This window comes from Micromys minutus (genome assembly GCF_963924665.1).
Source record: "Micromys minutus genome assembly, chromosome: 28".
Lineage (NCBI taxonomy): Eukaryota > Metazoa > Chordata > Mammalia > Rodentia > Muridae > Micromys > Micromys minutus.
Genome location: NC_137963.1, coordinates 30,640,548 through 30,668,269, shown reverse-complemented (window position 1 = coordinate 30,668,269; position 27,722 = coordinate 30,640,548). Strand labels below are relative to the sequence as shown.

General features: G+C 39.8%; 1 pseudogene across 1 annotated transcript; it reads left to right on the top strand.

The window, feature by feature from the left end:
• The first annotated feature begins 462 nt into the window (after window positions 1–462).
• On the top strand, window positions 463–19,055 carry LOC308438721 (coiled-coil-helix-coiled-coil-helix domain-containing protein 5-like; annotated as a pseudogene). Its single transcript has 2 exons — window positions 463–602; window positions 18,738–19,055. The product of its transcript is annotated as a coiled-coil-helix-coiled-coil-helix domain-containing protein 5-like (transcript).
• The last annotated feature ends 8,667 nt before the right edge of the window (window positions 19,056–27,722 follow it).

Here is a 27,722-nt window from a genome sequence, read left to right as displayed (position 1 = left end):
GTCCATCTTCCAAGTTCTGCAATGAGATTTAAGTTTAAAGAGATGGCAAGAGGTGTGCATCACATGGCCATCCTGATTAATGTGTGGTCTGCCTACCACAGACCTATCCATCATTCTGGACTATATTTCCCCCTTCAAGCTGTTCTGAAAAGTTATCAGAAGTATGAGCTTTAAAATCCAACAAGACAACTGCAATATCTGTGCCCTGTCTCTTAACGCCTATTGATTCTCTTTTGTTGTTGAGATAATTCTGGTCCTTGGTGTAATGGGTGAGTTTTATTGAAGCCTGAGCATTTTGTACTCTATGTTATGAGACACATTATGCCTAGGGCAGGGCTGTCTTACAGCTAGTGAATGATTGAGGCTTTGTCTGTGAAACTGTTACTGATCTCACCATGGCTGAGAGAAAAATGGACACAGCATTTCTGATTCTCCTGTAATGATTAGCAAGGGAGGGTGAGGATGGCATTCCCAACCCTGGGTGATGGGAGCTCCACCTTGTCCGATACCAGCAGTGAAGGAAAGAGATGCTTTGTTGCCACCAAGCCAGGGAGGGGAGAGCAGGGTCTCCACATGGCCTCCAGTGATGTGATTAAGCAAAGGTAGCTCATGGCTACTGGGATACAATCTCAGATCTCTATTTAGTCTTTTTTTGGAGGGCTGAAGACTTTCATGTCAATCTTGGGGACATATAGCTAACTATAGCTTACACTTTCAACTGGCTTATGAATGAGTAGGGATGTCTCAAATTCTTCTGCGTCTGGTGATATGTGGCTTATGTGTTTTGACTATTTGCCTTCACTGGTGTTACTAGATTTCCAAATCAATCATACTAGATATAAATTCACCATTATTTTGTTCTTTGAGTCTTTTGGACTCTAGCAGGTCTGCATTTCTTCTCTTGACTTTCCAGTCTAATGTTTATTTTACACATAACACATGGGGTTTTACACTGTTAGTAATAAGAAATATTAAGTAATACGAAAGAAATAAGAAGATGCATTTACCATGTTGACCAATGTTACTTTGGATGGGGAAAATGTCTGTAGCCTGGAGTCAAGGTCTGAAGAAACTCATGTTGTTTTCTCTCCAAATTGAATTTAGCTGTCCTTTCAGGCAGAGAACAACTAGAACAATCCTGTGTCCTCTAAAAAGAAGGGAATGGGTGTATATAACTTTAGTGGCAGCAAGTTCTTAGAGAAGGGTGGCAGCCCACCTCTTGGTAACATTCTTGCATTGTTAAGACCTTCTTTCTGTAAGTTGCATGAGCAAGAGGTGGGGAGAGGCAGAGAATTTTTTCTAATATGTTCAAGAAAGTAGTATCTGCTGGCTAAGAGTTGGCTGGAGGACTCATGGGAGGATTCCTGTTCCTACAGTCAGCAATTGGAGGATATAGATTTCATTTGCCTTCTGTCTCAATTAGAAAGCACTCTTTACAAACCCAAGTTCTTAAAGGTACCAGTGAGCTACACGGTGCTGGAGTCTGTTCAGCTCTGATGAAGGCTGGAAATGGTGTAGCTTGGTTTTAGACAGTTCTTCTAGTGCACCATTAAACTGTCCTTTCCTACCACTGTCACTTAGCCTGGGACTACGAAGCACTCACTATTTATGAGCTATGTTGTGTCTCTAGTCTCAGGTGTTGGGATTCTGTAAACCCCACCCCTCAGCTACCTAGCAACAGCCAGGTATACCCCACCCCTCAATTACCCAGCAGTGGCCAGGTATGCTCCGCCCCAGTGACCTGACACTATAAAAGGAGCTGCTTGACCCCTCCTCTCTCTCTTGGCCTCTCCTGCCCTTGTGCTCTTGCAGTCTTGCTCTCCCATTTCCCTTCCCCCCTCTCTCCCACGTGCTCATGGCCGGCCTCTACTCCTCTACTTCTCTCTCTCTCTGCCTCTACCACCCTCTTAACTCTCCCATGACCTGAATAAACTCTATTCCGTACTATACTGTTGTGTGGCTGGTCCCTCAGGGAAGGGATTCCCAACATGGACCTCCCAGAGGCATCTCCCCTGCCCTCAGGCCTCGCCGCACCTCCATGGGCCATATGCCCCCCACTCTCTTCATCCTTCCCCTAACATCAGGGTCTGATCCTCTTTTCAGCACATTAAAGGGATAGTAGGAAGCTTGTCCTTCTCTTCAAATAGGCTAGTTAGACACATAAGTGGGCAGAGCTGTTGCTCACAACAATTAAAATGAAAAGGACTTCAAATAAACTTGAAAAAATGAAAAGGACTAAAGAGAGACTCTGTTCCTGGGGGACAGGGGGGTAGATAAAGGCAAATGAAGCTGCCTGCAGATTATCACTGAAGAAGTCCCCAGGGCAGCCTGATGATCTTGCTCAAGCACTGAGGTTTAAACAGGTACCTGTTCTAGATGAGAAAGTGAACATTTCAAATTCTGTCAATAAAGTGGAGTTCTCTTTAAAAAGACATAACTAGATAATAATTATACTAAATTGAAGGGATTGACTGATGAGTTGGCTGTCTAATTTTATTTTTAAGATACGCTTTTAAAACTTTTTATTGGTTGTTTGTGATTTTCACATCATGTGCCCAACCAACTCGCCTGTCCCAGAAAAGAAAAAAAAAAAAATCCTGTGGAAGCTGCAGTGTGGCACAGTGTGTCCCACAATTCACCCTTTCACCTACCTTCTTTGCTTGCAAATGTTCATTGTGATGAGTCTTTGGTTTGGTTCAAGGCCTCTGGCTTCTGCTACATTATCAGTACTGGAACTCCTCTCAGATATCCTGTTGTTGCCCGAGTCATGCAGATCCTGTAGTTTTGAATTTGTAAAGCCAGCCCCATTATGCATTCAAGCAGCTCATCAATGGGGTAGGTATTGGGGTGGGCCAATTTAAAGCCCTGGATCTGAGCCTGGTCATCCGAGCAAGTTCTCCTGCTCCTATGCCCTCAGGGCTGGCTTGTCCATGCTCATGCCATTAGGGCCAGCTCTACTGTGCTGCCCAGGGGGTGGTTCTGGGCCATGTGCAGAGTACTACAGCTGGCTTGAGGTAGGACTCATCTTTCCTGCTCTCATGCTTTGCAAGACCAGCTCTCCCAGCATGCCCAGGAGATAGGTAGGGCCAGTTCTGCATAGCTTGGAGATATCAACTTGTCCCTGGGTGGCAACCTAGATCAGCACATCTGCCTGCCCTTTGATGGTAATAGAACCCTGTTGCTTCAGGGATAAGAACCCAGATGTGGCCCCCAGTGGCATCACAGGCCAGGACTCCACCATGGTCCCAGATGGTGTCACTGGCTCCTCACATCAGGCTCTTCCTCACTAGCCTCCAGTTTTGCCTCTTTTTTGTTGTGTCCACATTCTTCCCTTGTTCTGTCCATTTCTCCACCACCTACTTGCTTCTTTCTCTTAGTGGTGCCCAGGGTCTCTAAGAATCTAGGGTCATTTGAGGAGTGGTTTCAGAAGTGTTATGCCCCACTTGATCAGAGGTATTCTCAGGCATGGTCTCGCCCTTTGAGATGATCATCTCAGGCTAGCTCCCTATCCAGACTGGTGGTCAACTTGTGCTCACTCCACTGGTGTTTTTCTACTCTCTGGTTTGTTTCCTTTGTATTTGCATAGCACTCGACTGGAGGGCTTCTCAGGCTTGATTTTTTCAGGAAGTGTTAGACTGCTTATCATTCAGCTGTTTACAGGTCAGGACACTGAGTGTAGAAATATTCTCACTCCTCTCTCCCACCTTCTGATGCACAGGTGGCACAACAGCCACACCTGCAATGCCTCTGGGCACTTAGAAGTAATTTTAATTGATCAGTATAGCAACATGTTATTTGAAGCCACTTTGTTGACATGTCTCTGTAGCAGAATAAGAGTATTGGGGTTTTCCCTAAGTCTATAACTCATCTAGTTTCAAGTTTTTGGCTACTTAGCAGTATCAAGCACACCTTGCAGAGTGAGCCTTAAATTCCATTGTAGAAAGGGGTTATCTACTCACAATACATTTGTACCATTATCGCACCAGTTTATCTTGCAGGCAGGATACTGTAGATTTTAGGTTGCAAGGTTTGCAAGCTTGGTGACACTGATGATTACCTGTCTCCTCAGGTAGCATGCAGTGTACCTTCTAGTACCATAAATACTAGTCAGTAGTTGGTGAAACTTCTGGTTGGGTACCAGCTAACTTCTCCATGTTCCCTGATATAAGTAAGTGTTAGTATTAGCAATAGGCCCTAAGATCCTAATCATCAAGTTGTGGAGAATAACCAATGGCTTTGGCAATAGCTTGTGATGTTTGTGGGATGGGGAATCCATAGTAAAATACATAAAGATAACGCCAATTCATATGTTGTGATGACCTTTAACATGCTTTCAGGAAACCCACACTGAATTTCCTCAATCATCTTTTCTATTTGAATTCATAGTTATGTAAAGGTTGTATGTGTTATTGCCAAACTGAGCCAACATCCTAAATACATAGGTAAAAGTTTTATGTGATAGTTTGCTTTAGAAGTTCAGTAAATGTGACAGGCCAGATTGTCTTTGCCTGACTGTAGAATCTTCTCATGTCTGCCTGTCATCAATGGTAGTGTTGCTGAATAAATGTAAAAACTCACAAATTATTTTCTGTTGGAATAAAAAAAATCAATATTTCAGGCTTTAAAACTCTGGACAGTGACAAACAGTTTGGTTTTTCTTTGAAGCAGTAAAACTGTGAAAATTATTTTAAAAATTTATTATTATCTAACAATCTCAGGTTAAAGCCTTAGTTACTAAATATAACAACCCTGTTTTACACCATATGTTGATTTGGATAATGTTTTCCTGCTTTTGATTACTTAATTTATGTAATTTTTTTGCAAAACAGATAACTGACTTACAAACACACAAAACTAAATATTACTGGAGTAAATATGTAATAAAAATAAATAAAATAAAAAGTTGCAATCTGCTATCATCCAATTCCTAACTTCTCTGAAATAATTCTTTTTTCTGACTATAACTAGTGTTAGTATTATCTGCCTCCTCACTTATACATATGTAAGTATATATTTAGGTATATGTATATGTATATATATTTATACATGCTTGTTCAAACTTTATAAAAATGTTGCTGTAGTACACTGTAGTGTAAACTTTCTTTTTGACAATAGAACACAGAAACATTTCTCACTCATTTAATAATTAATTGTTAGTAGACAAAGCATGTCTTCACTAATGTCCACTTAAGTGTCACTTTATTGTTGTTGATTGATTGATTTATATAATGAGCTCACAAATTCTCTATTATGTACTTTTTTTCTGTTTGGCACAGAATGAGGATAAAACAAATATATTTCCAGACCTCCAACAGTAGGAACAGAAAACAAAGTTAATCTACTTCTGTTAAATGTTATGAAATAAACAGGAAGAGACAGAGAATAACAAGAGATCTGAAGTTACAGGGAGTGTTCAGTAAAACCTTGATTAGAGTAAATATTTGAGATCCAAACACACAGATACCTTATCAGAAACATGGAGGACAGAGCTTCTCTGACAATGCTAGCATCTACAATGTCCTGTGGGAGGAGCCTGTGGAGTTGGAAAAGATGAAACATGGCCAGCTGCATAAGGTGCTAAGACTGGCAGCAAGAGGAACTCTAACCTTAGCCTCCATGAGTTTAAAAGACAGGAAGCAGAAGGTGATATAAGAGAACGTCCAGCTGTATGAAGAACTTAGACAAAAGGAGGCTGAGAAGGTAAAGTAAGAACTGTGGCTGTGTCTACATGAGACATGATGATGAACTGGCTTGGTGTGACAGCAAGTGACACAGAGAAATGGATGAATATTATGGGTATTTTTCAGTTAAAGCCTGTGGTAGGATTGATGAAGCAACTGACTTTGACTTTTGCCATTGAACAAGGCTCCAAATCACGAGATTCTTCACACCAAGCAGAGGGCACGCGCATGCTGCCCCATTCTACCTGCCACCACCATAGCCTGAGGTGTTTAGAGGGTTCTATCATGGTTCAGAAGTGCATATGGAGAGAAAAATAATAATAATTAAGGCTTTGTATCTATTTTGTAGTGAGACCAACATGCTTACAAAATATCCCAGTTCACATGCAGCTCACATATTAAAAAATTAATTATTGTAAAACACACAAAATTTGTCATTTTAACTATTCCAAGTGCTCAGTTCATGGCATGTCACTGCCATGCAACTGTCACCACTATCTATCTCCAAAATTCTGTTTATCTTACCAAACTGAAACTCAGTGCCCATTTCTTGCTTCCTTATTCCTGGACACCAAAGTCCTACTTTCTCTCCCCAATATTCTGGAATTTTTAAGCATCTCCTGTAAAAGCAGAATAACGTTTACTTTTTTGTAACTGGCTTATCTTACTTAGTAAAATGTCATGTTGGTCTCCATAGTGAGCGTCTTCAAGGCTGGATTTCATTCCAGTCATGCAAATACCACATTTCAGCTGTTCAACCATGGTTGTCACACTCAACAGTTGGGTTGCTTCTGTCTGTTGGTATTTTAGCTAATATGGATGCTGTGAATATAGGTGAAAGGTACTTATTTTTAAAGCACATGTTTTAGTTATTATAGATAAAAACTTTGTAAGCTTTGGTAATGATTTTTTTTTTCAGTTCTGGGGCTTTTTCTTCCCTTTGTTTCTCCTATGCAGCTCAAACTCTTCTAGGCTGGTCTTGAACTCACAATCTTCCTCCTCCAATTCCTTTAGTGCTGGAATTATCAATATGTGATTCCACACCTGGCTAAAAACTCCAAATTCAAATACAGCCTAATAGCTGGGATTAGAGACCACAAGGAGAACCAAGATGTGTTCGTTTAGTGACAGTGTGTGGTAGAAAACTACCCAGAATGTAAGGTCACTACAGTGTAAAAGTTAAAGCAAATGCTTAAAAAGGCCCTTTTTGCATCTATTATTCACGTACTTAGAGAAAGTAGGTATTATGTTGGAGGAATGGAGCTCAGGACACAACTGTTCAGAAGTCTGTTATCTCTTTCCTCATATGGTCTTTGGGGGATCAGACTGCAACTGTCAAGTTTGCCAGCCAGGTCTGTTTCCTGATGAGCCATCCTGCTTGTCTTTAAGCCCTTACTGTGTTAGGGAAATTTCATTTTCCTAAATCTCAGTTTCTCATCTGTGTATGTGAATAAGATTTCTGCTTAACATTCCACCAAGCTGTCAGTATGACAAAAAAGGGAAAATTGTGATGAAAATAACATTATATGCTGAAAAATAAAATGTAGTGGATAATAATTCATCTTCTACTTGAAAAGTCACTGAAAATTACTAATGTTTCTTCTTAGCTTTTTAAACAGATATATGAAGATATGATTGACACATGATGTACAATGTACAGATGATTAACTTGTAGCACTGCTTACTATAGTCATCACCCCCAAAAGTCTCTCACATCCATAATTCCCCTCCTCCCTTAGGTCCTACCAAAACAAGGCTCCTGCCTCTACAGACTTATTTGCATTTGCAGCAATTTATATACAAGAAATTAGTAAGTTCTTACTCATTTATCAACAACACAAGGTCCCCTCTTACTCATCCTTAATGTTTCAATACCATGGTCATTATGGCCGTGCTCACACATCCTTAGGAAAGAAAACTAAGGAGAGGTAAGAACCAAGATACCCTATGAGAAAATGTTAATATCACAAATATTTACTGCCACCATCATCTGCATCTTAAAAGCAGCTGAACCATAATTGAAGAGTTATTTTGATATAAAAGAAAAAAACAGTTGATAATCTGATGAGATATGAATATAAGATTGTTCCCTGCAATTTAAACACCAAAAGTCACAGAAAAGAACTTAAATGCTCTACACTAATGGACTAAATGACAAGTTTTAGCCATGGAAAGACCGTACTATATCTTCACTCCATTATAAAGTGTCATAACTAAGAATGCAAAATCCTGGAAGGATGCTCTTGTAAAAGATAACAGTGACAAGATAGATGTCGAGAGGCTTCTTTACGAATTTGGATTTCTTACAAAAAATAGTGCAATCAAAGAAAAACACTAAGTGCTATTTTATTAAGCTAGGTCTGCTTTTGCTTAGCTTTGAAACTTAAAGTCATAAGCATACCATTTTTATAAGAAGTCATATATAAAACATTTTTAAAAGTAATTATTTCTGATGAGGCCATTGGATGCTTTAAAAAAATCTTTATTGAGGCAGGAGTCACATGTATTCCAGAGTTGTCTAAAAATTACTATGAATCTAAAATCGACCTTGAAATCCTGGGATTAAAGAAGTATACCACAAAACTTAGGTTTTTCTTGTGTTGGGTGGTGGGATCCAGGTCTATGCATAGTAGAATATTATACAAATTGATTCTATCTGGTCAAAATTTTTGAGTTTTGCCTAGTATCAGTAAAAACAATACACAACATCTTTAAATTAAAAGTAATCATCTTTGAAAATGTATTCTACCTTCACTAAAGGAAGGAAGGAAAAGAACACCTCTATAGCTTCAAGTGATAGAGAAAATAGTTAACAACTTCTAACAAAATAGTTGAAACATCTATGTTTCAATCTTGTATATTTTTCTATTATTAAAACATTCTCAAAATATGATAGTTATTTTTATCACAGAAATGCCAGCAATTGTCAAAGCATAGGAAATCATTGTCAAATGCTCTAATTACTGTACTAAGAAAGTCTCATTTATTATAATGAATTCTCTGGTGTTACTGAAAAAGTAGGGGATTTAATTACATTATCTATTCATAGTCAGTTATTGACCCCAAACTGCCAAGGCATTTAGGACAAGATCCAGAGCAAATGAAGATAACTTGTTAGAGAAAGACTTTGTGTAAATAGCCTTCTTATATTTAACTTCAGTCCACAAGAGGATATTTTAAATGTATATTAGCCATGAAAAAAATAATGAATAAAAATTCTCAAAGGCAAAGAATTTAAAAGGTGAGCAAAATTGTTTATCAAGTGGAGAAGTTCTCTGGTGCAATTTTTTAGGTCACTTAAGTTTACTGTCATATCATCTGCAAATAGTGATATTTTGGATTCTGCCCTCCCAATTTGTATCTTTTTGACCTTCTTTTGTTATCTAATTGCTCTGGCTAGTACTTCCAGTACTATATTGAATAGGTAGGAGGAGAGTGGGCAACCTTGTCTACTCCCTGATTTTAGTGGGATTGCTTTAAGTTTCTCACAATTTAGTTTGATGTTGGCTACTGGCTTGCTGTATATTGCTTTTACTATGTTTAGGTATGGGCCTTGAATTCCTGATCTTTCCAAGACTTTTAACATGAATGGGTGTTGAATTTTGTCAAATGCTCTCTCAGCATCTAATGACATGATCATGTGTTTTTTTTTTCTTTGAGTTTATTTATATAGGGGATTACATTGATAAATTTCTGTTTTTGTTTTTGTTTTTTTGGTTTTTTTTTTTTTTTTTTTTTTTTGAGCTATCCCTGAATCCCTGGGATGAAGCCTACTTGATCATGATGGATGATCGTTTTGAAGTGTTCTTGGATTCAGTTTGCAAGGATTTTCTTGAGTATTTTTGCATCATGTTAGTAAAGAAAATTACTCTGACATTCTTTTTCTTTGTTGGGTCTTTGTGTGGTTTAAGTATAAGCGTAATTATGGCTTCTTAGAACTAATTGGGTAATGTTTCTTCTGTTTATATTTTGTGGAATAGTTTGAAAAGTATTGATATTATGTCTTTGAAGATTTATAGCTGGATATAAAATTAACTCAAACAAATCACTAGACTTCCTCTACTCAAAGGATAAACAGGATGAGAAAGAAATTAGGAAAATAACACCCTTCACAATAGTCACAAATAATAGAAAATACCTTGGTGTGACTAACAAAGCATGTTAAAGATCTCTATGAGAAGAACTTCAAATTGCTGAAGACAGACACTAGGCAAAGGTCACTGTCAATAAGACAAAATGGCAACAATACTTTGGGAAAAGATTTTTACCAATATTACATCTGATAGAGGGCTAATATCCAATATATATAAAGAAATTAGACTCCACAGAACCAAATAACCCGATTAAAAATTAACCTTGGCCTGTCCCAACTGCCAGCCGAAAAGGCGGCTCGTACAGGCTGAGCAACTGTGACCTGGAACAGATCTTAGGAACTTCTGTTACCACCCGGAGACGACTTCAGGACACAGAGCAGAGCCTGGCCCAACTGCCAGCCAGAAAGGCGGCTTGTACAGGCTGAGCAACTGTGACCGGGAACAGATCTTAGGAACTTCTGTTCCCACCCGGAGACGACTTCAGGACGCAGAGCGGAGCCTGTCCCAACTGCCAGCCGGAAAGGCGGCTCGTACAGGCTGAGCAACTGTGACCTGGAACAGATCTTAGGAACTTCTGTTCCCACCCGGAGATGATTTCAGGACGCAGAGCGGAGCCTGGCCCAACTGCCAGCCGGAAAGGCGGCTCGTACAGGCTGAGCAACTGGTGAGTGGGAGACCTAGGCTGTGGGGGAGCAGAGGGATCTCTGCGGAGTGCACACGGAAAGGGCACCCCCTGCCCTGACCTGCCCTGTCCTCCCCGATCCAGTGACCGGGAACAGATCTTAGGAACTTCTGTTCCCACCCAGAGACGACTTCAGGACACAGAGCAGAGCCTGGCCCAACAGCCAGCCGGAAAGGCGGCTTGAACAGGCTGAGCAACTGTGACCGGGAACAGATCTTAGGAACTTCTGTTGCCACCCGGAGACGACTTCAGGACACAGAGCAGAGCCTGGCCCACCTGCCAGCCAGAAAGGTGGCTCGGAGAGGCTGAGCATCTGTGATCAGGAACAGATCTTAGGAACGTCTGTTCCCACCCGAGGCGACTTCAGTACGCAGAGCGGAGCCTGGCCCAGCTGCCACCTGGAACCTGGGCTGCCGGGGAGTAGAGAGATCTCTGCGGAGTGCACACGGAAAATGTACCAGGGACACAGACTAGATACAAGGAAAAGGAAAGAACATATCACTGACAACAAAATGGCAAGAGGAAAGAGAAAGAGTATATCCCAAGGAAACCAAGACAATCTAGCAACACCAGAACACAGCTCTCCCATAACAGCAAACATTGGAATGCCAAACACTCCAGAGAAAGAAGACACAGACCTGAAATCATGCCTCAAGATGCTGATAGAGTTACTTAAACAAGAAAGGGAGGAAAAGCAAAAAGATTCAGAAGCTTTTAAAGAAGAAACAAGAAAAACACTCAAAGAACTCAAAGAACGAGACGAAAACAGAACCAACGAAATAAAGGAATGGAAGAGGTAAATTAAAACAGAAATTGACACAATAAAGAAAGCGCTAAAAGAGATAACCCTAGAGTCAGAACACCAAAAAAAGAAATCAGGAGTCACAGAAGCAAGCATTTCCAACAGATTACAAGAGATCGATAAGAGAATCTCGGGGGCAGAAGACAACATTGCAAACATAGACAAAACAGCCAGAGAAGATGCAAAAAACAAAAAGCTCCTAACCCAAAATGTCCAGGAAATACAAGACACAATGAGAAGACCGAACCTAAGGATAATAGGAATAGAAGAGGGAGAAGAGTATCAACTAAGAGGCACAGTAAATATCTTCAACAAAATCATAGAAGAAAACTTCCCTACCCTCAAGAATGAGATGACCACGAGCATAAAAGAAGCCTTCAGAACTCCAAATAGGTTGGACCAGAAAAGAAATACCTCCCGACACATAATAGTAAAAACATCAAGTGCCCAAAGTAAAGAAAGAATACTAAAAGCAGTAAGGGAAAAAGGTCAGGTAACATATAAAGGCAGACCAATCAGACTCAAACCCGATTTCTCAACAGAGACTATGAAAGCTAGAAGAGCCTGGACAGACATCATGTACTTCTTAAGAGAGCACAAGTGCCAGCCCAAGCTGCTATACCCAGAAAAACTATCAATCACCATCGATGGAGAGATGAAGATATTTCAAGACAAATCAAAATTCACACAATATCTGACCACAAACCCAGCACTACAACGAATTATAGGTGGAAAACCCAATACAAGGAGGGAAAATACAGCCTAGTAAAAACAAGAAAACTCCTAAACAAGAAAACTAAAAGAAGAAAAAAACACAGACACAACTCAACCCAAAAAAGCAAAAATGGCAGGAAACAGAAACAATTATTCCTTGATATCTATTAACATAAATGGTCTCAACTCCCCAATAAAGAGACATAGACTATCAGACTGGATACATAAACAAAATCCAGCCTTTTGCTGCATACAGGAAACTCATCTCAGAGACAGAGACAGACACTATCTCAGAGTAAAAGGGTGGGAAAAAAACTTCCAAGCAAACACCTCCAAGAAGCAAGCTGGAGTGGCTATTCTAATATCGAATAAAGTAAATTTCCAACCAAAAGTTATCAAAAAAGATAAAGAAGGACACTTTTTACTCATTACCGGGTATATCTGTCAGGAGGAACTCTCAATCCTTAACATATATGCTCCAAATAAAAAATCACCCACATTCATAAAAGAAACTCTACTAAAGCTCAAAAAATACATTTCACCCCACACAATAATAGTGAAAGACTTTAACACCCCACTCTCACCAATGGACAGATCAGGGAAACAGAAACTGAACAAGAACACTGCAAACCTAGCAGAGACTTTGAACCAACTAGAATTAATAGATATATACAGAACATACTATCCCAAAGTAAAAGAATTCACCTTCTTCTCACCACCCCATGGCACCTTCTCGAAAATTGACCACATAATTGGACACAGAACGAGCCTTCATCGATATAAGAAGATTGAAATGCTCCCATGCATCCTCTCAGATCACCATGGTCTACGGCTGGTCTTTAACAACAACAAAGACAACAAAATGCCCACATAAACATGGAAACTAAACAACACTCTGTTAAAGGATAGCAGGGTCAAAGAAGAAATAAAGAAAGAAATTAAGGACTTTCTAGAATTCAACGAAAATGATAACACAACATACCAAAACCTATGGGATGCGATGAAAGCAGTATTAAGAGGAAAACTCATTGCCCTAAGTGCTTCCAAGAAAAAACTGGAGAGAGCTCACATCAGCAACCTGACAGCACAGCTAAAAGCCCTAGAACAAAAGGAAGCAGATATACCCAAAAAGAGTAGACAGCAATAAATAATCAAAATTAGGGCAGAAATAGACCAAATAGAAACAAAAAGAAACAAAACAAAGAGTTGGTTCTTTGAGAAAATCAACAAGATTGATAAACCCCTAGCCAGACTAACTAAAGGGCAAAGAGAGAGTATCCAAATTAACAAAATCAGAAAGGAAAGTGGTGACATAACAACTGAAACTAAGGAAATTCAAGAAATCATCAGATCCTACTACAAAAACTTATACTCCACAAAATTGGAAAATCTGGAGGAAATGGACGAATTCCTAGACAGATAAAAGGTCCCAAAGTTTAACCAGGACCAAGTAAACCATCTAAATAACCCTATAACACCTAAAGAAATAGAAGAAGTCATCAAAAGCCTCCCAACCAAAAAAAGCCCAGGTCCAGACGGGTTCAGTGCAGAATTTTATCAGACATTTATTGGGGATATAACACCAATATTCGCCAAACTATTCCAAAAGATAGAATCAGATGGAATATTACCCAACTCATTTTTTGAGGCTACAATAACCCTCATACCTAAGCCACACAAAGACCCTACAAGGAAAGAGAACTTCAGACCAATCTCACTTATGAACATTGATGCAAAAATACTCAACAAAATTCTTGCAAACCGAATCCAAGAACACATCAAAACCATCATTCATCATGACCAAGTAGGCTTCATCCCTGGGATGCAGGGATGGTTTAACATAAGGAAATCCATCAATGTAATCCACCATATAAACAAACTTAATGACCAAAATCACATGGTCATCTCACTAGACGCTGAGAAAGCATTCGACAAAATCCAACACCCCTTCATGTTAAAAGTCCTGGAAAGAACAGGAATCCAAGGCCCATATTTAAACATAATAAAAGCAATATAGAGCAAACAAACAGCCAACATCAAACTTAATGGCGAGAAACTTGAAGCAATCCCACTAAAATCAGGGACTCGACAAGGCTGCCCACTCTCTCCCTACCTATTCAACATAGTACTGGAAGTCCTGGCTGGAGCAATTAGACAGCAAAAGGAGATCAAGGGTATACAAATCGGAAAGGAAGAGATAAAAACATCACTCTTTGCCGATGACATGATAGTGTACTTGAATGACCCCAAAAATTCCACCAGAGAACTCCTACAGCTGATAAACAAGGTCAGCAAAGTGGCCGGATACAAAATTAACTCAAACAAATCAGTAGCCTTCCTATACTCAAAGGACAAACATGTGGAGAAAGAAATTAGGGAAAAGGTACCCTTCACAATAGTTACAAAAACTATGAAATATCTTGGTGTGACTCTAACTAAGCAAGTGAAGGACCTGTATGACAAGAACTTCAAACCTCTAAAGAAAGAAATTGAGGAGGATCTCAGAAAATGGAAAGATCTCCCATGATCATGGATTGGAAAGATCAACATTTTAAAAATGGCCATCCTACTAAAAGCAATCTACAAATTCAATGCAATCCCCATCAAAATTCCAACCCAGTTCTTTATGGAATTGGAAAGATCAATGTGCAATTTCATATGGAATAACAAAAGACCTAGAATAGCGAAATCCACCCTCAACTTCAAAAAAACATCTGCGGGAATCACTATCCCTGACCTCAAGCTATATTACAAGGCAATTGTGCTGAAAACTGCATGGTACTGGTACAGAAATAGGAAAGTGGATCAATGGAATAGAATAGAAGATCCAGAAATGAGCCCTCATGTATATGGTCACCTGATTTTTGACAAAGGAGCAGTAAACATTCAATGGAAAAAGGACAGCCTATTCAACAAATGGTGCTGGTCCAACTGGCACTCAACATGCAAAAGAATGAAAATAGACCCGTTCTTATCTCCTTGTACAAAGCTCAAGTGTAAGTGGATTAAAGATCTCCACATTAAACCAGATACACTGGAACTATTAGATGAGAAAGTAGGGAAACCTTAGAACACATAGGCACAGGAGAAAATTTCCTGAACAAAACACCAATGGCTCAAGCTCTAAGGTCAAAGATTAACAAATGGGACTTAATGAGATTGCAAAGTTTCTGTAAGGCTAAGGACATCGTCAAGAAAACAAAACGGCCACCAACAGAATGGGAAAAGATCTTTACCAACACCACATCAGATAGAGGCCTAATATCCAAGGTGTACAAGGAACTCAAAATGCTAGACACCAGAGAATCAAATAACCCTATTAAATGATGGGGTACAGAGCTAAACAATTCATTTTCAGTTGAGGAACACCGAATAGCCGAAAAACATCTGAGGAAGTGCTCGACATCCTTAGCCATCAGGGAAATGCAAATCAAAATAACCCTAAGATTCCACCTCACACCAGTCAGATTGGCCAAGATCCAAAACTCAGATGACAGCAGATGCTGGCGAGGCTGCGGAGATAGAGGAACACTTCTCCACTGTTGGTGGGGTTGCAAGCTAATACAACCACTCTGGAAATCTGTCTGGCGATACCTCAGAAAATTGGATATAGTACTACCTGAAGACCCAGCTATTCCACTTCTGGGCATATACCCCAGAGACACTTTAATACACAACAAAGATATATGCACCACAATGTTCATTGCAGCTCTATTTATAATAGCCAGAAGCTGGAAGGAACCCAGATGTCCTTCAGAAGACGAATGGATACAAAAATTGTGGTACATATACACAATAGAATACTACTCAGCCACCAGAAACAATGACTTAACCAAATTCTTAAGAAAATGGCTGCATCTAGAGAAGATCATCCTGAGTGAGATAACCCAGTCAGAAAAGAACAGACATAATATGCAGTCACTGATAGTGGGATGCTAACGCCAGAGGCTTGCACTCCCCCAGAAACAACTCACAGACTGTATGAAGTCCAAGAAATAAAGAAAACAAAAAATATACATATATTCACAAAACAAGAAGACTATGACTATTTTCATGTTGCGTTTTGTTTTGCACGTACTTTAAGCTTATTGCAACTAGTACGTTTTCAATGCATACTGTCAAGCCCTTGAAAAAAATCAAGTACTGACTAAAAAACATATTCACATGGTTTTATGTAAAATTTATTTTAATGTCTGAAAAAACAGTACTGACAAAAATGTATAATTTTAAGCAAAAAATGTTTAAAATCTTTACATTTATCTTTGTTTTGCACAATAAAGTCGTTTAAAAAAAGACCTTAACAAAGAATTCTCAACTGAGGAATATTGAGTGGCTGAGATGCACCTAAAGAAATGTTCAATATCCTAAGTCATCAGGAAAATGCAAATCGCAACAACCTGAGTTTCCACCTCACTCCAGTCTGAATGGCTAAGATCAAAGCCTCAGGTGACAGCAGATGCTGGTGAGGATGCGGTGAAATAGGAACACTCCTTCACTACTGGTGGGATTGCAAGTTGGTACAACCACTCTGGATATCAGTCTGGTAGTTCCTCAGAAACTTTGATATAGTACTACCCGAGGATCCAGTTATACCACTGTGGGGAATATATCCAAAAGATGCTCTGATCTATAGGAAAGACACATGTTCCACCATCTTTATAGCAGCCTTATTTATAATAACCAGAAGCTTGAAAAAACCCAGATGTCCTTCAACAGAGGAATGGATACAGAAAATGTGGTACATTTACACAATGAAGTACTACTCAGCTATTAAAACAATGACTTAATGAAATTTTTAGGCAAATGGACAGAACTAGAAAATATCATCCTGAGTGAGGTAACCCAGTCACAAGAACACACATGGTATACACTCACTGATAAACAGATACTAGCCCAAAAGGTCAAAATACCCAAGATATAATTCATAGACAACATGAAGCTCAAAAATAAAGGCCAAAGTGTGGACGCCTGAGTCCTTCATAGAAGGGGAAAAAGATAATCAAAGGAGGTAGAGGGTGGGAGGGACATGGGAGGAAGAGTGGAGGATGAGGAGGGAAAAGGGGTACAGGATCAGGTATGGAAAGAGATGGGGATGATATACAGAGGGCCAGGTGTGTAGCAATGGGGGATGGGGAACTGGGGGTACCCACTAGCAAGTCCCAGGTGCCAAGAAAGTAAGAGGCTCCCAGGACCTAATGGGGATGACATTAGCTGAAATTCTCAAGAAAGGGGAAGGAGAACCTGCAGAGACCATATCCTGAGGTTAGGCAAGGCCCCTGGTTGGGGGATGGAGCCTCCCACTCATCTCCAAATTTTTAACCCAGAATTGCTTCTTTCTAAAGGAAATATGGAGACAAAGTTTGGAGTAGAGACTGAAGGAAAAGCCTACCTGGGGATTGTTCAACCTGGGGAATCTATCCCATATACAGACACAAAATGCACTATTGAGGATACTAAGTTCTTGCTTACAGGAGCCTTGTATAACTCTCTCCTGAGACAAATACAGAGGAAGATGCATGTAGTCAACCACTGGACTGAGTAGGGTGTCCCCAATGGAGGAGTTAGAGAAAGAACTGAAAGAGCTGAAGGGCTTTGCAACCCCATAGGAAGAACAACAATATCAGTCAACAAGACCCCCCCAGACCTTCCAGAGACTAAACCACCAACCAAAGAGTACACATGAAGGGACCCATGGCACCACCTGCATATGCCTTGTTGGGCATCAATTGGAGGAGAGGCCCTTGTTCCTGCTTGATGCCCCAGAGTAGGGAAATGCCAGTCCAGGGAGGTGGGAGTGGATGGGTGGGTGTGAGTGCACCCTCATAAAAGCAGGGGGAGGGAAATGGGATAGGGGATTTTCAGAGGGGACACTGGGAAGGGGATAACATTTGAAATAAATAAAATATCCAATAAACAAACAAACAAGCAAATAAAACAATTCAGAGATTAAAACAATGTAGAGGTTAACACTATTTAAATTGCTAAGAATCAATGGCTCCTGAAATTCTAACCCCTCTCTTTTAGTTTTCCTGAGCAAGGCTCCAGCAGACCCCTCTTCTCAGTCCAGTGTACATCTGCTCCTCTTTTCCTAAAGCTAATTTTTACAAAATAAGCTACAATCGATGACCGTCTGATAACAGCTTCCTCATCGAAGGTCCTTGCCATTTTCCCAACTTGTTAAGTCTTTTCTGTCCTGACACTACCTACAGCTTAACTTAATCATTCAAACATTTATTTAAGCTTAATTACAGGGAAAACTGGTATGTTCCATATTGACATTTCATATATAGATCAGAAAAGTTTCCATTCTCTATATGGACTATGGTTATGGATTGAACAGTTTTATTTTGATTCTGGAGTATCTTCAATTCAAAATCATGATATTTCAGACTCAAACCTTTGCCTGACAGATCGGCGCCTGAACTCACCTGGAGATGTGAGTTACAACTCGGGAACTCTGATCATACTTGTCAGGCTGTATGGTCCCCAACGTGAAATGACTGTACTCAAGACTCTTGGGAGATACTGCAAGCCTGCCTCACAGTAGCAGACATTGTCTTAGAACTTACACTGTCTCCTGGGAAATCCCACCTTGTTCCACAGCGCCCAGGGATTGGGCTTATTTCTTCCCCTCATTGGTTGTCCCTATCACAGGATTTTTATAATTTCCAGTCCAGACTGGATCCCTAGTCGAATCACATACCAAAATCAGAGCTCTGTCTTGCTTACTCCTGCGATTATCTTCAGCTTACCCTGTTCCACAGGCAGGCAGCCCTGGAAGTCACTGCTCCATACTGCAGCCGGGAGCCGGATCAGTATGGCCAACGTGTGGCAGTCAAGCCAGAGTCGTGGCATCTAGATTGTCACTATCTTAAGATGAGCATTGCTCGCCATGTCCTCCCACCCCATCATTTACCAGATCAGGCAGACCGGTGGTGAACCGTTTGAAGCCTTTGAAGAGTGTCTTCGTTTGAATGAGGCAGCAGTTGGCAATTGTGCCGGAACACATGCAGAGTGCCGAGCAGGTGCAGCCACCAAGCTCACCCAGAACTGGAGAGGCACAGCTCCTGCCTGCCTCCTGACAACACCTTCCACTTTGAGAAAATGGATATGGATGACTATCACACTTGATGTCTTCGTCTAAAAGAGTGACAAGAGTTTTGGAGTCTTGAGGACCCTGCTGTGGGTGTGTCTCTCCTGGACATCAGGACGATAAATAAATAAAGACTGAGTACTGGGGGGAAAAAGACTCAAACCTTTAAGGAATGGAACCTAAAGTCCTAGTCTCATGAAAGCTACTATAATTAGGAAATGCAAGTTTATAGTCAGTAACCTTATAAATGATCAAATCCTTTAATATGATGTATATTCATGCTAAGATATCTATATCTATCTCTATCTCTATCTCTATATCTATATCTATATATATTCATACTAAGAACTGAAACATTTAATTTCAAGATCAAGCTTTATTTAGTCTCCTGTTTTATGTTTGCAAAGTAAAATGTAAACCAGATAATTAAAAATAGACAGATTGTTTAACTCAGATATACTGGGTAGGTACTAGCCCTTAAACATGTTGGAGATCTGCTCAGTATGGCACTTAATGTAGTTTAATGTACAATGATAGACCAAGACTCTTAATTCCTAAGACCCCCCCTACCCATGGTCTTCAAGATCAGATAGGCACACACACACACACACACACACACACACAAACATACAAAGCTGAGTGAGTAAGTCAAGCATTAGTCCCAGTCTTCATTGAATAAAGTGTGTGGGAGATGTTACATGTTAAGTCTTTTTTTTTTTTTTTTTTTTTTTTTTTTTTGGTAGAAACAAAACTGAATAAGGGCATTATAAAACAAAACAAAGCCCTGCACACCAGAATGGTATATTCCTGGCCATTCTGAGTTATCTAAAATACATTTTCAATGGCAGGGACTGTTTCTTAATTATCTTGTAAGTTTGCATTATACTAACAGAGTAAATGTCAAGTAGCTGGCAGAACTGTGGAAGTATTGACTAATTGTATGACCTACTCTGAATAACAGTGACATTGCCTCAAGCTGTCCAGCTCCCAGAAGCCACAGTGCTACCACCACCTGTGGGTTTCAGCTTGCCCCATCTGGTAGTCCCTACATTACCACAGTCTTTGTCAGCTGTTAAAACCATTCATTTTAGTGCTTCTTTCTTTGCATCTTTGATGCAGCCCTCCCTCCACCTTCATCTGATGTCTCTTTCCAGTTCTCTCGGTTGCCTTCTTTTTTAGTAGTCCTGTAATGTTGATGGGTTCCAGCCATCACTGTAGGCTGACTCTCATCTTTTTCGCCTCTTTATTTTCTTTTTCTCTTTTTTCTTTTTTTTTTGGGGGGGGGGTTTAAATCTCACATCTCATTGTTTGCATCTCCACTCTGATAACTTCCTAACATATACAGTAGCCTTTTTCTGTGTCTAAATTTAGATGAATCAACTGTCATCTTCACCCAGAATTGTAATAAACATTTGAAACTTAATGTGCCCCAAGAGAAGCTCTAAAGATTCAGCCAACAACTAAACATCTCCCTGCTTTCAGCCAATTGCAAGCTGCCTTACGTTTTTGAGTCAAAATATTGAATCACCTTTGATTCCTTTCTTTTCCTCCTCATGTCATGACCAACATATCATTAACTCCCGTTAGTGAAAATGTGCACAGAATATGCATGAAATATCTCCTAGGCTTCCAAATGATTTCTGTTTTTGTTTTTGTTTTCTTTCTTGTTGATTTTTGTTTTAGGATAGAATAGAGTTTATTCAGGGTGTGGGGAAGGGAGTTAAGAGGGTAGTAGGGGCTGTTGGGATTCTGTAAACCCCACCCCTCAGTTACCTTGCAATAGTCAGGTGTGCTTGCTCCAGTGACCTGACATTATAAAAGGGGATTCTTGCCCCCTCCTCCCTCTCTTGCCTCTCTTGTTCTCTTGCTCTTACTCTCCCTCCTTACCCCTGCTCTTCTCCTTCCATTCCCCCTTCTTCATCCACGTGCTCATGGCCGGCCTATATTCCTCTATTTCTCTCTCTCTCTCTCTCTCTCTCTCTGTCTGTCTGTCTCTCTCTCTCTCTCTCTCTCTCTGCCTATACTACCTTTTTAACTCCCCCATGACCTAAATAAACTCTATTGTATACTATACCATCGTGTGGCTGGTTCCTCAAAAAGAAGGGATTCCCAACATGGGCCCCCCAGAGTCAGTTACCTTGCCTCCAGGCCTTGCCACACCTCCATGAGCCATGTCCTTCCCTATGCGCCCCCCCACTCTCTTCATCCTTTTCCTAACATTGGTACCAAAACCTGGGACAACATCTTTTAACAACATTGGTGCCCTGTGTGAGGAGATTAGATTTCCTTAGGACCAGATATCTCATTTTCCTTTCAGGGGCAGAGAGAGAGAAGAGAGGAGTAGAGAAGTGGAGGCCCGCCATGAGCATGTGGAGAGGGAAGGAAGGGAATATGGAGAGGAGGGGAAGGAGGGGCGGTGGGGGGTGCGGAAAGCAAGGGCGAGAGACCAAGAGAGCAAGATAGCAAGAGCAAGGGAACGAGACCTGTTTTGTTTTTTGTTTTTAATCACCATATTTTTCTCACATGAAGACAAACATTTTTCTAATTGGTGCTTTATTTCTACTGGCCTCATTCTGAGCCATTTTCTTTAAAGAAAGAATGATAGTTTCAAGATCAAATAAAATACTGTTGTTCTATTTAACCTGGCTTTCCATGCTTCAATAAGTAACTTTGCCTCTGTGTACCTTCCAGATTTGTTTTGCAGTTATCTCTGTTACTGTCATCTGTAGACTCACTGGGCACCTTCCTCTTTGTCAAACTTTTCAAGATGGATTGCCCTCTTTGCTGTCATCTCCACATGGAACACTCCTTGCCCTATCCTATTCAGGACAGGCTTCTATTTCAGGTACCTTAGGTATCACATTCTCAAAGAAGCTTTTCCAAATAAAAAAAGCCCTTTCATCTTTCTGTGGTTATTCTTTATAACAACATATAGTTCTGGCTTATGCCTACATAAATTTTGGCTTATACTAATAGTTGTGATTGAAAAATCATCTGATTTATTTGTTTTCTGACTCTGTGATTGTAGGTGGTGTTTTCTAAGTCATACACATCTAAGAACATTATCTTCTGTGCTCACTAAGCTGATTGATTTTGTCATGTTTATTCCCAAGAAGGTGTATAAAGGACAGTAGAAAGTCACATTGATTCATACAGCGCTCACTATTCTTCAATGTGCAGAAGAAAACAAGAGCTGAGTCAATGGCAGGAGTTAAGAAATGGGAAAGTGGAAGGTTAGGAACGTCTATGATGATCCGAGAGAGAAGAAGGAGTCAGACGAACAAGCAAGCAATATATTAGGTTTCTAATAAAGTGATTTGTTAACTTAAACAAATCTTATGAAAGCATTTTACATTGAAAGCTACCAAAAACTACACTCAAAAGCCATATAAGTTTCAGGCAATAAAAAGAAATCATCAGATTTAATTATTAACTTGCTTTTCTATATAATTTTAATCTCTATTGAAACTAGGTTTTTCTCGTACAGTATATTCTGATCACTGTTTTCCAGATGCTTTCTGATTATCCTCACCCTTCCACACACCCAAATTCACACCATATATTTCTCTCTTTCTCTCATTAGAAAACAATCAGGCAACTAGAGACAATCAAGAAACCAAGAAGAAAATACAAGCAAACAAGCAAACAACTACAACAAACCAGATGAGGGCAAAACAAACGGAAGAAAGAGCTGAAGAAGAGATAAGAGAAAAACACTGATGTAGAGATAGATGATGCAGAGACAAACACTGATGCAGAGATACACACTGATGCAGAGACACACACTGATGCAGAGACATACACTGATGCAGAGATAGATGATGCAGAGACAAACACTGATGCAGAGACACACACTGATGCAGAGACACACACTGATGCAGAGACACACACTGATGCAGAGACAAACACTGATGCAGAGACACACACTGATGCAGAGATAGATGATGCAGAGACACACACTGATGCAGAGACACACACTGATGCAGAGACATACACTGATGCAGAGACACACACTGATGCAGAGACATACACTGATGCAGAGATAGATGATGCAGAGACACACACTGATGCAGAGACACACACTGATGCAGAGACAGATGATGCAGAGACATACACTGATGCAGAGATAGATGATGCAGAGACACATACTGATGCAGAGACACACACTGATGCAGAGACAGATGATGCAGAGACATACACTGATGCAGAGATAGATGTAGAGACACACTGATTCAGAGATTTACACTCTTGCACACACAAAAACCCCAATAAAACTGGAAAACATAATTTATAAATAAAAGATCTATAAAGTTTAAAAATTCCCAGAAAGGGCTATCTTGTCCATGTATCATCCCTGTGCATAAAACAGTCTGTACCCATTACACTAGGAGCCTGGGCGGCATTGGACCGTCTCCATTGCAATGACTCCTTTTCCATTTGCAGCAGATGTCCCTCTGTGCCACTGACAGTCAGATTCCTATTAGTTTTCTGTATGTATTAAGGAAAGACTTATCTTCTATAATCTGGAGAATTATAAAATGCAACAAAAGGCATTACTAACAAGACATGTAACAATTTTAAACCTTTGTTAAAGTGAAAAATCACTGTGTTTAAATTATCAGAGAATGAAATGTCAACCAATGATTACAACTCTAAAACATGAAGTACGAAGCCAAACACTTAGATGGAAATTGTGACAGATGAACGGTATATGAAAGGTGGTTATGGCTCTTTCCACCTCACCTTCCTTAATGTTTACGGAAGTCAACCACACAGAGCTGGAGTGCTTCTCACGGAACCGCGTGTTCTGCATCCCGGTCGATATACACGTAGAATCCTCACAGCTTCCTGCAGCCATTGGCAGTAGTATGACAGCAGTGCACTTGTGCTCATGGCTTTCTGGTTGTCGTATGGCTTGTTTTGCTGCATATTCTTTTGGGAAGTTGTTAGGGATGTACAGAGTGGGATGATGCAGATGCCTTCGTTTGCTCTCACGTTTTTATACATATCTTAATAACTGGTAAAAGGCCTGTGTCCAAACAGCAAAGCCACCTTATCTCCTTTGATGTTTTTTCCGGAATTTCTCTTTGTTCCCAACTTTAATACTGTGATGAGTCAGGTACACTTTGTGCCTCCAGGTGGCTCTCATGAATGATGTGAAATGACCCTGGACCATTCCCTCGTGGGAGAATTATCTCAGAGAGTTTGGACCATATGGCCAACCTGGATAACAAGTTGAAGGAATTATTTCTCTTAGATAACCCTTCAGAACTCCAGTGTGTTCATCCTTGAAATGAGTCTTACAGTTACAATGTTAGTTCTTAGATCCCCACCTGGGTCCATATCATGATGATGTTACAGGAATTACCGCCCTGCTCAGTAAGTACTGAATTAGAATCTAGAAGCTTCTGACTGGGAGACATATGGGATTCATGCTATCAACTCAAATTTGATATTATGAATTTTTTTTGCAAAGCATTTTATTTATTTATTTATTTATAAAACAACTTTATTTTACAAAACAAGGAAAAATGTACAGATTTTAAACATTTTTTGCCTAAAATTATACATTTTTGTCAGTATTTTTTTCAGATTTTAACATAAGTTTTACATAAAACTATATGAATATATTTTTTAGTCAGTACTTGATTTTTTTCAAGGTTTGGTTGTATGCCTTGAAAACTTAATAGTTACAATGAGCTAAAGTACATGTAAAACAGAATGTAACATGGAAATAGTCAAAGTTTTCTTGTTTTGTAAATATTTTTTTTGTTTTGTTTTGTTTTCTTTATTTCTTGGACTTCATACAGTCTGTGAGTTGTTTCTGGGAAAGTGCAAGCCTCTGGGGTTAGCATCCAACTATCAGTGACTGCATATTATGTCTGTTCTTTTCTGACTGGCTTATCTCAGGATGATATTCTCTAGATGCAGCCATTTTCTTAAGAATTTGGTTAAGTCATTGTTTCTGGTGGCTGAGTAGTATTCCATTGTGTATATGTACCACAATTTTTGTATCCATTCATCTTCTGAAGGACATCTGGGTTCCTTCCAGCTTCTGGCTATTATAAATAGAGCTGCTATGAACATTGTGGTGCATATATCTTTGTTGTGTATTAAAGTGTCTCTGGGGTATATGCCCAGAAGTGGAATAGCTGGGTCTTCAGGTAGTACTATATCCAATTTTCTGAGGTATCGCCAGACATATTTCCAGAGTGGTTGTATTAGCTTGCAACCCCACCAACAGTGGAGAAGTGTTCCTCTTTCTCCGAAGCCTCGCCAGCATCTGTTGTCATCTGAGTTTTGGATCTTGGCCAATCTGACTGGTGTGAGGTGGAATCTCAGGGTTGTTTTGATTTGCATTTCCCTGATGGCTAAGGATGTTGAGCACTTCCTCAGATGTTTCTCGGCCATTCGGTGTTCCTCAACTGAAAACGTTTTGTTTAGCTCTGTACCCCATTTTTTAATAGGGTTATTTGATTCTCTGGTGTCTAGCTTTTTTAGTTCCTTGTACACCTTGGATATTAGGCCTCTATCTCATGTGGTGTTGGTAAAGATCTTTTCCCATTCTGTTGGTTGCCGTTTTATTTTCTTGACGATGTCCTTAGCCTTACAGAAACTTTGCAATCTCATTAAGTCCCATTTATTAATCTTTGACCTTAGAGCTTGAGCCATTGGTGTTTTGTTCAGGAAATTTTCTCCTGTGCCTATGTGTTCTAAGGTTTTCCCTACTTTCTCATCTAATAGTTTCAGTGTATCTGGTTTAATGTGGAGATCTTTGATCCACTTACACTTGAGCTTTGTACAAGGAGATAAGAACGGGTCTATTTTCATTCTTTTGCATGCTGAGTGCCAGTTGGACCAGCACCATTTGTTGAATAGGCTGTCCTTTTTCCATTGAATGTTTACTGCTCCTTTGTCAAAAATCAGGTGACCATATACATGAGGGCTCATTTCTGGATCTTCTATTCTATTCCATTGATCCACATGCCTATTTCTGTACCACTACCATGCACTTTTCAGCACAATTGCCCTGTGATATAGCTTGAGGTCAGGGATAGTGATTCCCGCAGATGTTTTTTTGTTGTTGAGGATGGATTTCGCTATTCTAAGTCTTTTGTTATTCCAAATGAAATTGCACATTGATTTTTCCAATTCCATGAAGAACTGGGTTGGAATTTTGATGAGAATTGCATTGAATCTGTAGATTGCTTTTGGTAGGATGGCCATTTTTAAGATGTTGGTTTTTCCAATCCATGAGCATGGGAGATCTTTCCATTTTCTGAGATCCTCCTCAATTTCTTTCTTTAGAGGTTTGAAGTTTTTGTCATACAGGTCCTTCACTTGCTTAGTTAGAGTCACACCAAGGTATTTCATAGTTTTTGTGACGATTGTGAAGGGTATCATTTCCCTAATTTCTTTCTCCACATGTTTGTACTTTGAGCATAGGAAGGCTACTGATTTGTTTGAGTTAATTTTGTATCCAGCCACTTTGCTGAATTTGTTTATCAGCTGTAGGAGTTCTCTGGTGGAATTTTTGGGGTCACTCAAGTACACTATCATGTCATCGGCAAAGAGTGATGTTTTTATCTCTTCCTTTCCGATTTGTATCCCTTGATCTCCATTTCCTGTCTAATTGCTCCAGCCAGGACTTCCAGTACTATGTTGAATAGGTAGGGGGAGAGTGGGCAGCCTTGTAGAGTTCCTGATTTTAGTGGGATTGCTTCAAGTTTCTCGCCATTAAGTTTGATGTTGGCTGTTGGTTTGCTGTATATTGCTTTTATTATGTTTAAGTATTGACCTTGGATTCCTGTTCTTTCCAGGACTTTTAACATGAAGGGTTGTTGGATTTTGTCGAATGCTTTCTCAGCGTCTAGTGAGATGACAATGTGATTTTGGTCTTTGAGTTTGTTTATATGGTGGATTACGTTGATGGATTTCCTTATGTTAAACCATCCCTGCATCCTAGGGATGAAGCCCACTTGGTCATGATGAATGATCGTTTTGATGTGTTCTTGGATTCGGTTTGCAAGGATTTTGTTGAGTATTTTTGCATCAATTTTCATAAGTGAGATTGGTCTGAAGTTCTCTTTCCTTGTAGGGTCTTTGTGTGGTTTAGGTATGAGGGTTATTGTAGCCTCAAAAAATGAATTGGGTAATATTCCATCTGATTCTATCTTTTGGAATAGTTTGGCGAATATTGTTATTATATCCCCAATAAATATCTGATAAAATTCTGCACTGAACCCGTCTGGACCTGGGGTTTTTTTGGTTGGGAGGCTTTTGATGACTTCTTCTATTTCTTTAGGTGTTATAGGGTTATTTAGTGATACTATGAATTTTTAAACTATAAGAAATTTTCAGCTTCCTCTTTATTACTGAGACAGGGCTATACCTTGCCTTTACTGAGAAACAGCTGCAGATTCTCGGAAAAATGAAAATGGGGAGGCGAAGAAGATCCTTCATTATATCAGGTTAGAGTTGAGAACAATTGTCATTGGTTCTGATTTTACGTGGGACCTCAGTTGCTCCAGGCTCACGTTGTTCTCTTCAAAATCAGGAGGAAAGGAGGTTTTTAAAAGTTGAAGATATCAATTAACCAGACCTCCCAGAGCTCCCAGGGACTAAACCACCTACCTAAGAGTACACATGGGGGGAC